Raw genomic sequence first — 12785 nt, forward strand, 5'->3', positions numbered from 1 at the left:
CCTTCTACTCCAGCTACTTCTTCTTCCTGCAAAAACAAAGGAAAATATGTAGAAATTCATAGGACTCAAGGTAGCTAGATGGCTGACCGTCACACAAAAGCAACTCACATGATGTCATGAAAAAAGCATGGGGATCTGGCTTCAGAAGGACCTATGTCTAAATCTCAGATGAGTCCCTAACATACTTTTGGTATACTATAGTTCTTGTTGATAATTATATATAGTAATAAATCACTATCTGCATACCTCATTTATTTATGCTAACCACTTGGCATTTACATATATATGTATATATATATTTTTTCTGATAGATCCAAATATACATTTATTAATAGGTAAATATAGGAAAATAATTCTGTACTATGATACTGTATGCTGTCAAATATATTTTCTGATGGTAAGGGGGGCTATCATTAGTTTTCAGCCATTAAGAATGTGTAAAGCAGATGGTGCTCTACACCCTCTACAGATGAGCATTGCTACACCACCATATGGTCAATATTTTTAGCCAAAATTTTAGATACTCTACTTGTGCAAGATGAGCATGATCAGCAATGTATAGTGTTTATTGGATACAGGATCCTTTCTTTCTTATCTTTGATTTTCTAATATCAACCCCTTGTGGTTGACTAATAGTGTACAAATGATAATGCTAAAGAATAAAATGCCAAAGAATAAAAATAACAGCAATATACTGAGTAAAAGCACACACATAAGATTTAGAGATTTTCAAGGGGCATCCAATAAACTATTGTGGGAAACAGAGAAGAAAAATCAGCTGGTAGAATGTGAATGTTGAACATCCTTTGACGCTATGAGAGTTAGGATGAACATTGCTGCAATTATTAGGACAGATCAACTATTCAGTGAATGACAGTGGGAAGAAATTATAGCTCAAGAATGTCACAAATCTACAAAATTAGAAGTGATGGGAGACTTCTAATTTTCAGTACTGGAAATATGTCTAAAAAATAAGACTTACACAACAACCCCATGTAGTTTTGATACACTTAATGCTTTGTTTTCTGGAGTGCTTCCAAATTATATGCCACGGTCAAAAAGAAACTGGCAGAATATCGAAACCAACTTTCAACTTAATATTTTTTTTCCTACATAATAGACAAATAATTCCTAAATTTCTATTGGAAAAATTTTAATATTAAAGAGCTCACTACTTCACACATTAGCTTCTGGAATTTTATAGACTTAGTTATCAGAAGGAAAGAGATATCATGTTCAAGAAATTTAACCAAGAATTTTTAATGCAGGTGCTAGTTACAGAAGCATGGGCAGGATTAATAGAATTGCTAAGAAATGGTGAGGCACCCATCAATGAGCAACAGTGGGAAACTTTTGATACCTTTAAGCCTGAAGGGTCAGATATCCTTCCAACCATACCCTTAGACAATCCTCATTATGCCATCTATAAAAATTCTTGAGTATAAATCATGCCATTTGTGGATTCCCAGGGTGCTGTTACTCAATTCTCAGTAAGAGTTTTAGCTTCTATATCATTGTTATTTCCTCTAAAACTGGTATTCATCTTAATTGTTAAGATGAGTCTTTGAACACTTGACCTCAGTTTTTTTAAGTCTGTCTTCCCAAAGATTTTGTCCTCCACCTTCCCTCAGCCACTCACTCTCATATTATGCTAGTCCTTAACACCACAAGTAACAATCTCTCATTACCTCACTGAACAACAATTATTATTTTTCCAAGTCACTGTTCCAGCCAACTCCAATAATATTTTTCCAACTTGAACTGGAGGATTCCCATAACTATTATGAAGCATGAGCTCTCTGTGCTCTCTGAAATCAATCTTTTTATTTTTACACTAGATCCTACCCCAATTCTGCATTAAAGGACATTACACCAGCAGTATTTCCTTCTGTTATCCACATTATTTTTTTAAATTGTTCTCATCACCATACAAATATGCACTTATTTTTACCATATTAAAAGCAAAATAAAACAAAACAAAAATATTCTTTTATTTCCACTTCTCTTAACACCAGATCTTTCTTTATATTAAAACTCCTCTAGAGGGAGGGAAGATGATGGAAGAGTAGGGGCTCTCATTTCATCTGGTTGCTTGAATTTAGCTAGATAGCCATCAAATGATTCTGAATACCTGTGAATTCAACCTGAGATATAAGAAAAGAATTGCTGCAATTCTACAAATAGAAAATTGATCACTTTTTGCAAGCAGTGAGGACAGCCTTCAGAGAACAAAAGCCACATAGAGCAACCCAAAGCAGCTTACAGTGAGCCCAACCCCCTAACAAGGGGTGGTACAACTCCACCCAGGCAAAGACACCTGAGAATCACTGCAACAAGCCTCTCCCCCAGAAGATCAGCGGGAAAATCAGCCAAATATCAAGTTTATGGATCACTCAGAACTGAAAAACTCCTGTGCTAGGGGAAAAGAATATACAGAATTAGATTTTTTGTCTGAGTCTTTAATATTTCAGTTTAAAATTTTTTTCTTTTTCCTTTTTTCCCCCTTTTCAACTAGTTTCTCGTTTTATCAACTCTTTGTTTTTAAGTATTTTTAAAATTTTCATTTTTACATTTACATTTTATAGATATATTCTTCATTTTTTGCTTCCTTTCACTGTATTCAATTATATATATATATATATATATAAAATACATGCACAAATACACATATATATACACATGTATATAAGAATTTTTAAAGCAGGTGCTAGTTACAAAAGCATAGGCAGGATTAATATAATTGCTAAGAAATGGTGGTGAGGCACCCATCAATGAGCAACAGAGAGAAACTTTTTATACCTCTAAGCCTGATGGGTCAGATATCCTTCCACTCATACCCTCAGACAGTCCTCATTATGCCCTCTATAAAAACTCTTGAATAAATCATGCCATTTGTGGATTCCCAGGGCACCGTTACTCAATTCTTGTATTCAATTCTCATATATATGTTATACACACACACACTACATATATAATATATATATACAACATATATATTATATATATATATGCTTAGAAATATATATAAGCTTTTCTTTCTTTAAAATTTGGGATGTAGTGTCTTCTAACAAATCAAAATACACCGAGGACCAAGTGAATCACCCTGTTTGTCCACCTCTGAGATTATATTCTCTTTATTCCCTTTTTTTTCCTTTTCTTTTTTGGTTCCTGACCTCTTCAGATCTGTCTCTGTGTATTTCGTTGGGGTCATGGTTGATATTTTTTATTTTGTTCTCTCATTCATCTATTCTTCTCTGGATAAAATGTCTAGAAGGAGAAAGTCGCAGCAAAAGAATGAGAGGTAATACTCTCTGCCATATATCTAATCGATACGGACATAAGTAAAATGTTGGAAATTGAATTCAGAATAATGATTATAAAGTTATTAGTTGGGCTTGAAAAAAGCATAAAAGACACTAGAGAATCTCTTAGTGCAGAAATAAAATCTAATCAGGCTGAAATAAAAAATGCTTTAGCTGAGATGCAGTCTAAAATAGAAACTCTAACAGCTAGGGTAAATGAGGCAGAAGAGAGAGTCGGTGACACAGAAGACAAAATAATGGAAAGGAAGGAATCTGAGGAAAAGAGAGAAAAACAACTAATGGACCAGGAGGGGAGGCTACAAGAAATCAGTGATACCATAAAGTGAAATAATATTAGAATTATTGGGGTCCCAGAGGAAGAAGAAAGAGAGAGGGACAAAAGGTATATTTGAACAAATTATAGCTGAGAACTTCCTTAATCTGGGGAAGGAAACAGGCATTCAGGTCTAGGAGGCACAGAGAACCCCCCCATATCAATAAAAAATAGATCAACACCTGACATACAATAGTGAAGCTTGCAAATTTCAGAGAAAAAGTGAAAATCTTGAAAGCAGCTCAAGACAAGAACTCCGTAACCTACAGGGGTAGGAACATTAGACTGCCAGCAGACCTATCCACAGAGACCTGGCAGGCCAGAAAGGGCTGGCATGATATAGTCAGGGTAATAAATGAGAAAAACATGCAGCCACGAATACTTTATCCTGCAAGACTATCATTCAGAGTGGAAGGAGAGATAAAGAGCTTCCAGGACAAACAGAAACTAATAGAATTTGTGATCACTAAACCAGCACTGCAAGAAATATTAAAGGGGATCCTATAAGTGAAGAGAGCCTAAAAGTAACATAGACCAGAAAGAAACAGAGACAATCTAGAGACAGGGGCTTTACAGGTAACACAATGGCATTAAATTCATGTCTTTCAATAGTGACTCTGAATGTAAATGGACTAAATGTTCCAATCAAAAGACACAAGATATCAGAGTGAATAAAAAAGCAAGACGCATCCATATGCTGTCTACAAGAGACTCATTTTAGACACAAAGATACATCCAGATTGAAAGTGAGGGGGATATGATAATGCTAATGGACATCAAAAGAAAGCTGGGGTAGCAATCCTCGTATCAGAAAAATTAGATTTTAAATCAAAGACTGTAGTAAGGGAAGAAGAGGGAAGTGCATAGCAATACAAACTTTCTAAAAAAAAATTAGAAAAGTCTCAAATACACAAGCTAACCTTACACCTAAAGGAGCTGGAGAAAGAACAGCAAATAAAACCTTAACCAAGCAGGGGAAGAGAAATAATAAAGATTAGAGCAGAAATCAATGAAATAGAAACCAAAAGAACAGTAGAACTAGAAGCTGGTTCTTGAAATAATTAATAATATGGATAAACCCCTAGCCAGAATTATTAAAAAGAAAAGAGAAAGGAACCAAATTAATAAAATCATGAAGGAAAGAGGAGAGATCACAACCAACACCAAGGAAATACAAATAATTATAAGAACATATTATGAGCAACTATAAGCCAACAAATTAGGCAATCTGGAAAAAATGGATGAATTTCTAGAAATTGATAAAGTACCAAAACTGAAACAGGAAGAAAAAGAAAAACTGAACAGACATATAACCAGTAGGGAAATTGAAGCAGTATGAAAAATCTCCCAACAAATAAGAGTCCAGGGCCAAATGGCTTCCCAGGGGAATTCTACCAAACATTTAAAGAAGACCTAATACCTCTTCTTCTGAAGCTGTTCAAAATATAAAAATGGAAGGAAAACTTCCATTTCATTGATCTCAAAACCAAAGACCCAACCAAAAAGGAGAGTTATGGACCAATATTCCTGATGAACATGGATGCCAAAATTCTCACCAAGATACTAGCCAATGCGATCCAACAGCACATTAAAAGGATTCTTCACCACGACCAAGTGGGATTTATTCCTGGGATGCAAAGTTGGTTCAACATCTGCCAATCAATGTGATACATCACATTAATAAAAGAAAGGACAAGAATCATATGATCCTCTCAGTTGATGCAGAAAAAGCATTTGACAAAATACAGCATCCTTTCTTGATCAAAACTCTTCAGAGTGCAGGGATAAAGGGAACATACCTCAATATCATAAAAACCATCTTCAAAAAGCCACAGTGAATATCATTCTCGATGGGGAAAAAACTGAGAGCTTTTCCCCTAAGGTCAGGAACATGACCATTCTCACCACTGTTGTTCAACATAGTATTAGAAGTCCTAGCCTCAGTAATCAGACAACAAAAAGAAATAAAAGGCATTCAAATTGGCAAAGAAGTCAAACTCTCATTCTTTGCAGATGACATGATACTTTATGTGGAAAACCCAAAAGAATCCAACCCAAAATTGCTAGAACTCATACAGGTATTCAGCAATGTGGCAGGATATTAAAGTCAATGCACAGAAATCAGTTGCATTTCTATACACTAACAATGAGACTGAAGAAAGAGAAATTAAGGAATTGATCCCATTTACAATTGCACCAAAAACCATAAGATACCTAGGAATAAACCTAACCAAAGAGGTAAAGAATCTGTACTCTAGAAACTAAAGAACACTTATGAAAGAAATTGAGGAAGACACAAAGAGATGGACAAACATTCCATGCTCATGGACTGGAAGAATAAACGTTAAGATGTCTATGCTGCCCAGAAAAATCTACACATTCAATGCAATCCCTATCAAAATATCATTGACATTTTTGACAGAGCTGAAACAAACAATCCTAAAACTTGTATGGAACCAGAAAATACCCTGAATAGACGAGGAATGTTGAAAAAGAAAACCAAAGCTGGTGGCATCACAATGAAATAATTCAAGCTATATTACAAAACTGTAATCATCAAGACAGTATGGTATTGGCACACCTACATCAATGGAACAGAATAGAGAACCCAGAAATGGACCCTCAACTCTATGGTCTACTAATCTTTGACAAAGCAGGAAAGAATATCCAATGGAAATAGGAGTCTCTTAGTAAATGATGCTGGAAAATTGGACAGCTACGTGTAGAAGAATGATACTGAATCTTTTTCTTATACCATGCACAAAGACAAACTCAAAATGGGTGAAAGACCTAAATGTGAGACAGAAATCCATCAAAATCCTAGAGGACAACATAGGCAGCATCCTCTTCAGCCTCAGCTGCAGCAACTTCTTGCTAGACACATCTTCAAAGGCAAGAGAAACAAAAGCAAAAAGAACTACTGGGACTTCTTCAAGATAAAAAGCTTTTGCACAGCAAAGGATACAGTCAACAAAACTAAAAGACAACCTATGCTATTGGAGAAGATATTTGCTAATGACTAATCAGATTAAGGGCTAGTATACAAGATCTATAAACAACTTATCAAACTCAACACCCAAAAAACAAAGAATCCAGTCGAGAAATGGGCAGAAGATATGAACAGACATTTCTCAAAGAAGACCTACAAATGGCCAACAGACACATGAAAAATGCTCCACATTACTTAGCATCAGGGAAATACAAATCAAAACCACAATGAGATACCACTCACACAAATCAGAATGGCTAAAATTAATAAGACAGGAAACAATACATGTTTTTTTTTCTTGTATAGCTTTTATTTTTATGTTGGTTTAAGTATTGCTATATCCCATATTTTCTTTTTTAAAATAATTTTTTATTGTTATGTTAATCACCATACATTACATCATTAGTTTTTGATGTAGTGTTCCACGATTCATTGTTTGTGCATAACACCTGGTGCTCCACGCAGAATGTGCCCTCTTTAATACCCATCACCAGGTTAACCCATCCCCCTACCCCCCTCCCCTCTGGAAGCCAGAGTTTGTTTTTCAGAGTCCATCGTCTCTCATGGTTCGTCTCCCCTTCTCACTTACTCCCCTTCATTCTTCCCCTCCTGCTATCTTCTTCTTCTTTTTCTTTTTCTTAACATATATTGCATTATTTGTTTCAAAAGTACAGATCCATGATTCATCAGTCTTGTACAATTCACAGTGCTCACCATAGCATATACGCTCCCCAATGTCTATCACCCAGCTACCCAAACCCTCCCACCCCCCACCACTCCAGCAACCCTCAGTTTGTTTCCTGAGATTAAGAATTCCTCCTATCAGTGAGGTCATATGATACATGCCTTTCTCTGATTGACTTATCTCACTCAGCATAACACCCTCCAGTTCCATCCATGTCGTTGCAAATGGCAAGATCTCATTCCTTTTGATGACTGCATAATATTCCATTGCGTATATATACCACCTCTTCTTTATCCATTCATCTGTCAATGGACATCTTGGCTCTTTCCACAGTTTGGCTATTGTGGACATTGCTGCTATAAACATTGGGGTGCACGTACCCCTTCGGATCCCTACATTTGTATCACTGAGGTAAATATCCAGTAGTGCAATTGCTGGATGGTATGGTAGCTCAATTTTCAACTGTTTGAGGAACCTCCATACTGTTTTCCAGAGTGGTTGCACCAGCTTGCATTCCCACCAACAGTGTAGGAGGGTTCCCCTTTCTCCGCATCCCTGCCAACATCTGTCGATTCCTGACTTGTTAATTTTAGCCATTCTGACTTCTGTGAGGTGGTATCTCATTGAGGTTTTGATTTGGATTTCCCTGATGCCGAGCGATGTTGAGTCCTTTTTCATGTGTCTGTTGGCCATTTGGATGTCTTCTTTGGTAAAATGTCTGTTCACGTCTTCTGCCCATTTCTTGATTGGGTTATTTGTTCTTTGGGTGTTGAGTTTGATATACTTTATATACTTTGGATACTAGCCCTTTATCTGATATGTCATTGGCAAATATTTTCTCCCATTCTGTCGGTTGTCTTTTGGTTTTGTGGACTGTTTCTTTTGCTGTGCAAAAGCTTTTTATCTTGATGAAATCCCAATAGTTCATTTTTGCCCCGGCTTCCCTTGCCTTTGGCGATGTTTCTAGGAAGAAGTTGCTGTGGCTGAGGTCGAAAAGGTTGTTGCCTGTGTTATCCTTTAGGATTTTGATGGACTCCTGTCTCATGTTTAGGTCTTTCAACCATTTGAAGTCTATTTTTGTGTGTGGTGTAAGGAAATGGTCCAGTTTCCTTCTTCTGCATGTGGCTGTCCAATTTTCCCAACACCATTTGTTGAAGAGACTCTTTTTTCCATTGGACATTCTTTCCCTCTTTGTCAAAGATGAGTTGACCATAGAGTTGAGGGTCCATTTCTGGGCTCTCTATTCTGTTCCAATGATCTATGTGTCTGTTTTTGTGCCAGTACCATACTGTCTTGATGATGACAGCTTTGTAATAGAGCTGGAAGTCCGGAATTGTGATGCCGTCAGCTTGCTTTCTTTTTCAATATTCCTCTGGCTATTCAGGGTCTCTTCTGGTTCCATACAAATTTTAGGATTCTTTGTTCCATTTCTTTGAAAAAGGTGGATGGTATTTTGATGGGGATTGCATTGAATGTGTAGATTGCTCTAGGTAGCACTGACATCTTCACAATGTTTGTTCTTCCAATCCATGAGCATAGAATGTTTTTCCATTTCTTTGTGTCTTCTTCAATTTCTTTCATGAGTATTTTATAGTTTTCTGAGTCCAGATCCTTTGCCTCTTTGGTTAAATTTATTCCTAGGTATCTTATGGTTTTGGGTGCAATTGTAAATGGGATTGACTCCTTGATTTGTCTCTCTTCTGTCTTGTTGTTGGTGTACAGGAATGCCACTGCTTTCTGTGCATTGATTTTATATCCTGCTACTTGACTAAATTCCTGTATGAGTTCTAGCAGTTTTGGGGTGGAGTCTTTTGGGTTTTCCTCATACAATATCATATCATCTGCAAAGAGTGAGAGTTTGACTTCTTCTCTGCCAATTTGGATGACTTTGATTTCTTCTTGTTGTCTGATTGCTGTGGCTAGGACTTCTAATACTATGTTGAATAGCAGTGGTGAGAGTGGACATCCCTGCCGCGTTCCTGACCTTAGGGGAAAAGCTCTCAGTCTTTCCCCATTGAGAATGATATTCGCTGTAGGTTTTTCATAGATGGCTTTTATGATATTGAGGCATGTACCCTCTATCCCTATACTCTGAAGAGTTTTGATCAAGAAAGGATGTTGTACTTTGTCAAATGCTTTTTCTGCATCTATTGAGAGGATCATATGATTCTTGTTCTTTCTTTTGTTAATGTATTGTATCACATTGATTGATTTGCGGATATTGAACCAACCTTGCAGCCCAGGGATAAATCCCACTTGGTCATGATGAACAATCCTTTTAATGTACTGTTGGATCCTATTGGCTAGTATTTTGGGGAGAATTTTTGCATCCATGTTCATCAAAGATATTGGTGTGTAATTCTCCTTTTTGATGGGGTCTTTGTCTGGTTTGGGGATCAAGGTAATGGTGGCCTCATAAAATGAGTTTGGAAGTTTTTCTTCCATTTCTATTTTTTGGAACAGTTTCAGGAGAATAGGTATTCATTCTTCTTGAAATGTCTGATAGAATTCCCCTGGGAAGCAATCTGGCCCTGGGCTTTTTTTGTTGGGAGATTTTTGATGACTGCTTCAATTTCCTCAGTGGTTATAGGTCTGTTCAGGTTTTCTATTTCTTCCTGGTTTAATTCTGGTAGTTGATACATCTCTAGGAATGCACCCATTTCTTCCAGGTTATCTAATTTGCTGGCATAGAGTTGCTCATAATATGTTCTTATAATTGTTTGTATGTCTTTGGTGTTGGTTGTGAACTCTCCTCTTTCATTCATGATTCTGTTGATTTTGGTCATTTCTCACTTCTTTTTGATAAGTCTGGCCAGGGGTTTATCAATTTTGTTAATTCTTTCAAAGAACGAGCTCCTAGTTTCGTTGATCTGTTCTACTGTTCTTTTGGTTTCTATTTCATTGATTTCTACTCTGATCTTTATTATTTCTCTTCTCCTGCTGGGTTTAGACTTTATTTGCTGTTCTTTCTCTAGCTCCTTTAGGTGTAGGGTTAGGTCGTGTATTTGAGACCTTTCTTGTTTCTTGAGAAAGGCTTGTATTGCTATAGACTTTCCTCTCAGGACTGCCTTTGCTCTATCCCAAAGATTTTGAACAGTTGTGTTTTCATTTTCATTGGTTGCCATGAATTTTTTAAATCTTCTTTAATTTCCTGGTTGATGCATTCATTCTTCAGTAGGATGCTCTTTAGCCTCCATGGATTTGAGTTCTTTCCGACTTTCCTCTTGTGATTGAGTTCTAGTTTCAAAGCATTGTGGTCTGAAAATATGCAGGGAATTATCCCAATCTTTTGGTACCAGTTGAGACCTGATTTGTGACCTAGGATGTGATCAATTCTGGAGAATGTTCCATGGGCACTAGAGAAGAATGTGTATTCCGTTGCTTTGGGATGGAATGTTCTGAATATGTCTGTGAAGTCCATTTGGTCCAGTGTTTCATTTAAAGTCTTTATTTCCTTGTTCTTTTGCTTAGATGATCCATCCATTTCAGTTAGGGGGGTGTTAAAGTCCCCCACTATTATTGTATTGTTGTCAATGTGTTTCTTCGCTTTTGTTATTAATTGCCTTATATAATTGGCTGCTCCCACGTTAGGGGCATAGATATTTACAATTGTTAGATCTTCTTGTTGGTTAGACCCTTTAAGTAGGATATAGTGTCCTTCTTCATCTCTTATTACAGTCTTTGTTTTAAAATCTAATTTGTCTGATATAAGGATTGCCACCCCAGCTTTCTTTTGGTGTCCATTACCATGGTAAATGGTTTTCCACCCCCTCACTTTCAATCTGGGGGTGTCTTTGGGTCTAAAATGTGTCTCTTGCAGACAGCATATTGATGGGTCTTGTTTTTTAATCCAATCTGATAGCCTGTGTCTTTTGATTGGGGCATTTAGCCCATTTACATTCAGGGTAACTATTGAAAGATATGAATTTAGTGCCATTGTATTGCCTGTAAGGTGACTGTTACTGTATATTGTCTGTGTTCCTTTCTGATCTTTGCTGCTTTTAGGCTCTCTTTTGCTTAGAGGACCTCTTTCAATATTTCTTGTAGGGCTGGTTTTATGTTTGCAAATTCCTTTAGTTTTTGTTTGTTCTGGAAGCTTTTTATCTCTCCTTCTATTTTCAATGACAGCCTAGCTGGATATAGTATTCTTGGCTGCATATTTTTCTTATTTAGTGCTCTGAAGATACCATGCCAGTCCTTTCTGGCCTGCTAGGTCTCTGTGGATAGGTCTGTTGCCAATCTAATGTTTCTACCATTTTAGTTTACAGATCTCTTCTCCCGAGCTGCTTTCAGGATTTTCTCTTTGTCTCTGAGACTCGTAAGTTTTACTATTAGATGTCGGGGTGTTGACCTATTTTTATTGATTTTGAGAAAGGTTCTCTGTGCCTCCTGGATTTTGATGCCTGTTTCCTTCCCCACATTAGTGAAGTTCTCTGCTATTATTTGTTCCAATATACCTTCTGCCCCTCTCTCTCTTTCTTCTTCTTCTGGGATCCCAATTATTCTAATGTTGTTTCATCTTATCGTATCACTTATCTCTCGAATTCTGCCCTCGTGATCCTGTAGTTGTTTATCTCTCTTTTTCTCAGCCTCTTTATTTTCCATCATTTGGTCTTCTATATCGCTGATTCTTTCTTCTGCCTCATTTATCCTAGCAGTTAGTGCCCCCATTTTTTATTGCACCTCATTAATAGCCTTTTTGATTTCGACTTGGTTAGATTTTAGTTCTTTTATTTCTCCGGAAAGGGTTTCTCTAATAACTTCCACACTTTTCTCAAGCCCAGCTAGTATCTTTAAAGTCATGATTCTCGAACTCTAGGTCCGCCATTGTATTAATGTCAGTATTGAGTAGGTCCCTGGCAGATGGTACTACCTCTTGTTCTTTTTGCTGAGGTGACTTTTTTTGTCTTGTCATTTTGTCCAGAGGAGAACAGATGAATGAGAGAATAGAATGCTAACAGGTTAAAAATATCTCCAGCAAATATACTCTATACAAATCAGAAAAGACCTGAAACCAGGGGACAAGAAAGGGAAAGAAAGAAGAGAAAAAAAAGGAAAAAGAAAAAGATAAAAACAAACAAAAACAGAACAAAAGAAACAAACAAAAAACAGAATATGATCAAATCTGATCAGGCTAGTGTATAGGTCAGTGCCACACACTAGCTTTTGGGCATATTTTGGTCTGTTAGAAGAAAGTGCCTGATAAAATTTTAAAGGAAGAAAGACTTATATATGTACAAAATAAGGGTTGATACAATGAAGGGATGGAAGATGACTGTAAAGATGAAAATTATAAAAGATTTTATAAAAGAAATTGATAATATAACTTGTCTTTAAAAAGAAGGAAGAAGATTTAAAAAGAAAAGAAAAAAGAAAAAAAAAGAAAAAAAAGGGAGAGAATGTGATCAGGCAGGAGAATAGAACAAAGCCATACACTTGTGTTTTAGGGTATATTTTGATCTGTTAGAAGAAATT

Source organism: Callorhinus ursinus, unplaced genomic scaffold (assembly GCF_003265705.2).
Source record: "Callorhinus ursinus isolate GAN/ISIS: 27379988/994484 unplaced genomic scaffold, GSC_fseal_2.0 scaffold22, whole genome shotgun sequence".
NCBI classification, from domain to species: Eukaryota; Metazoa; Chordata; class Mammalia; order Carnivora; family Otariidae; genus Callorhinus; species Callorhinus ursinus.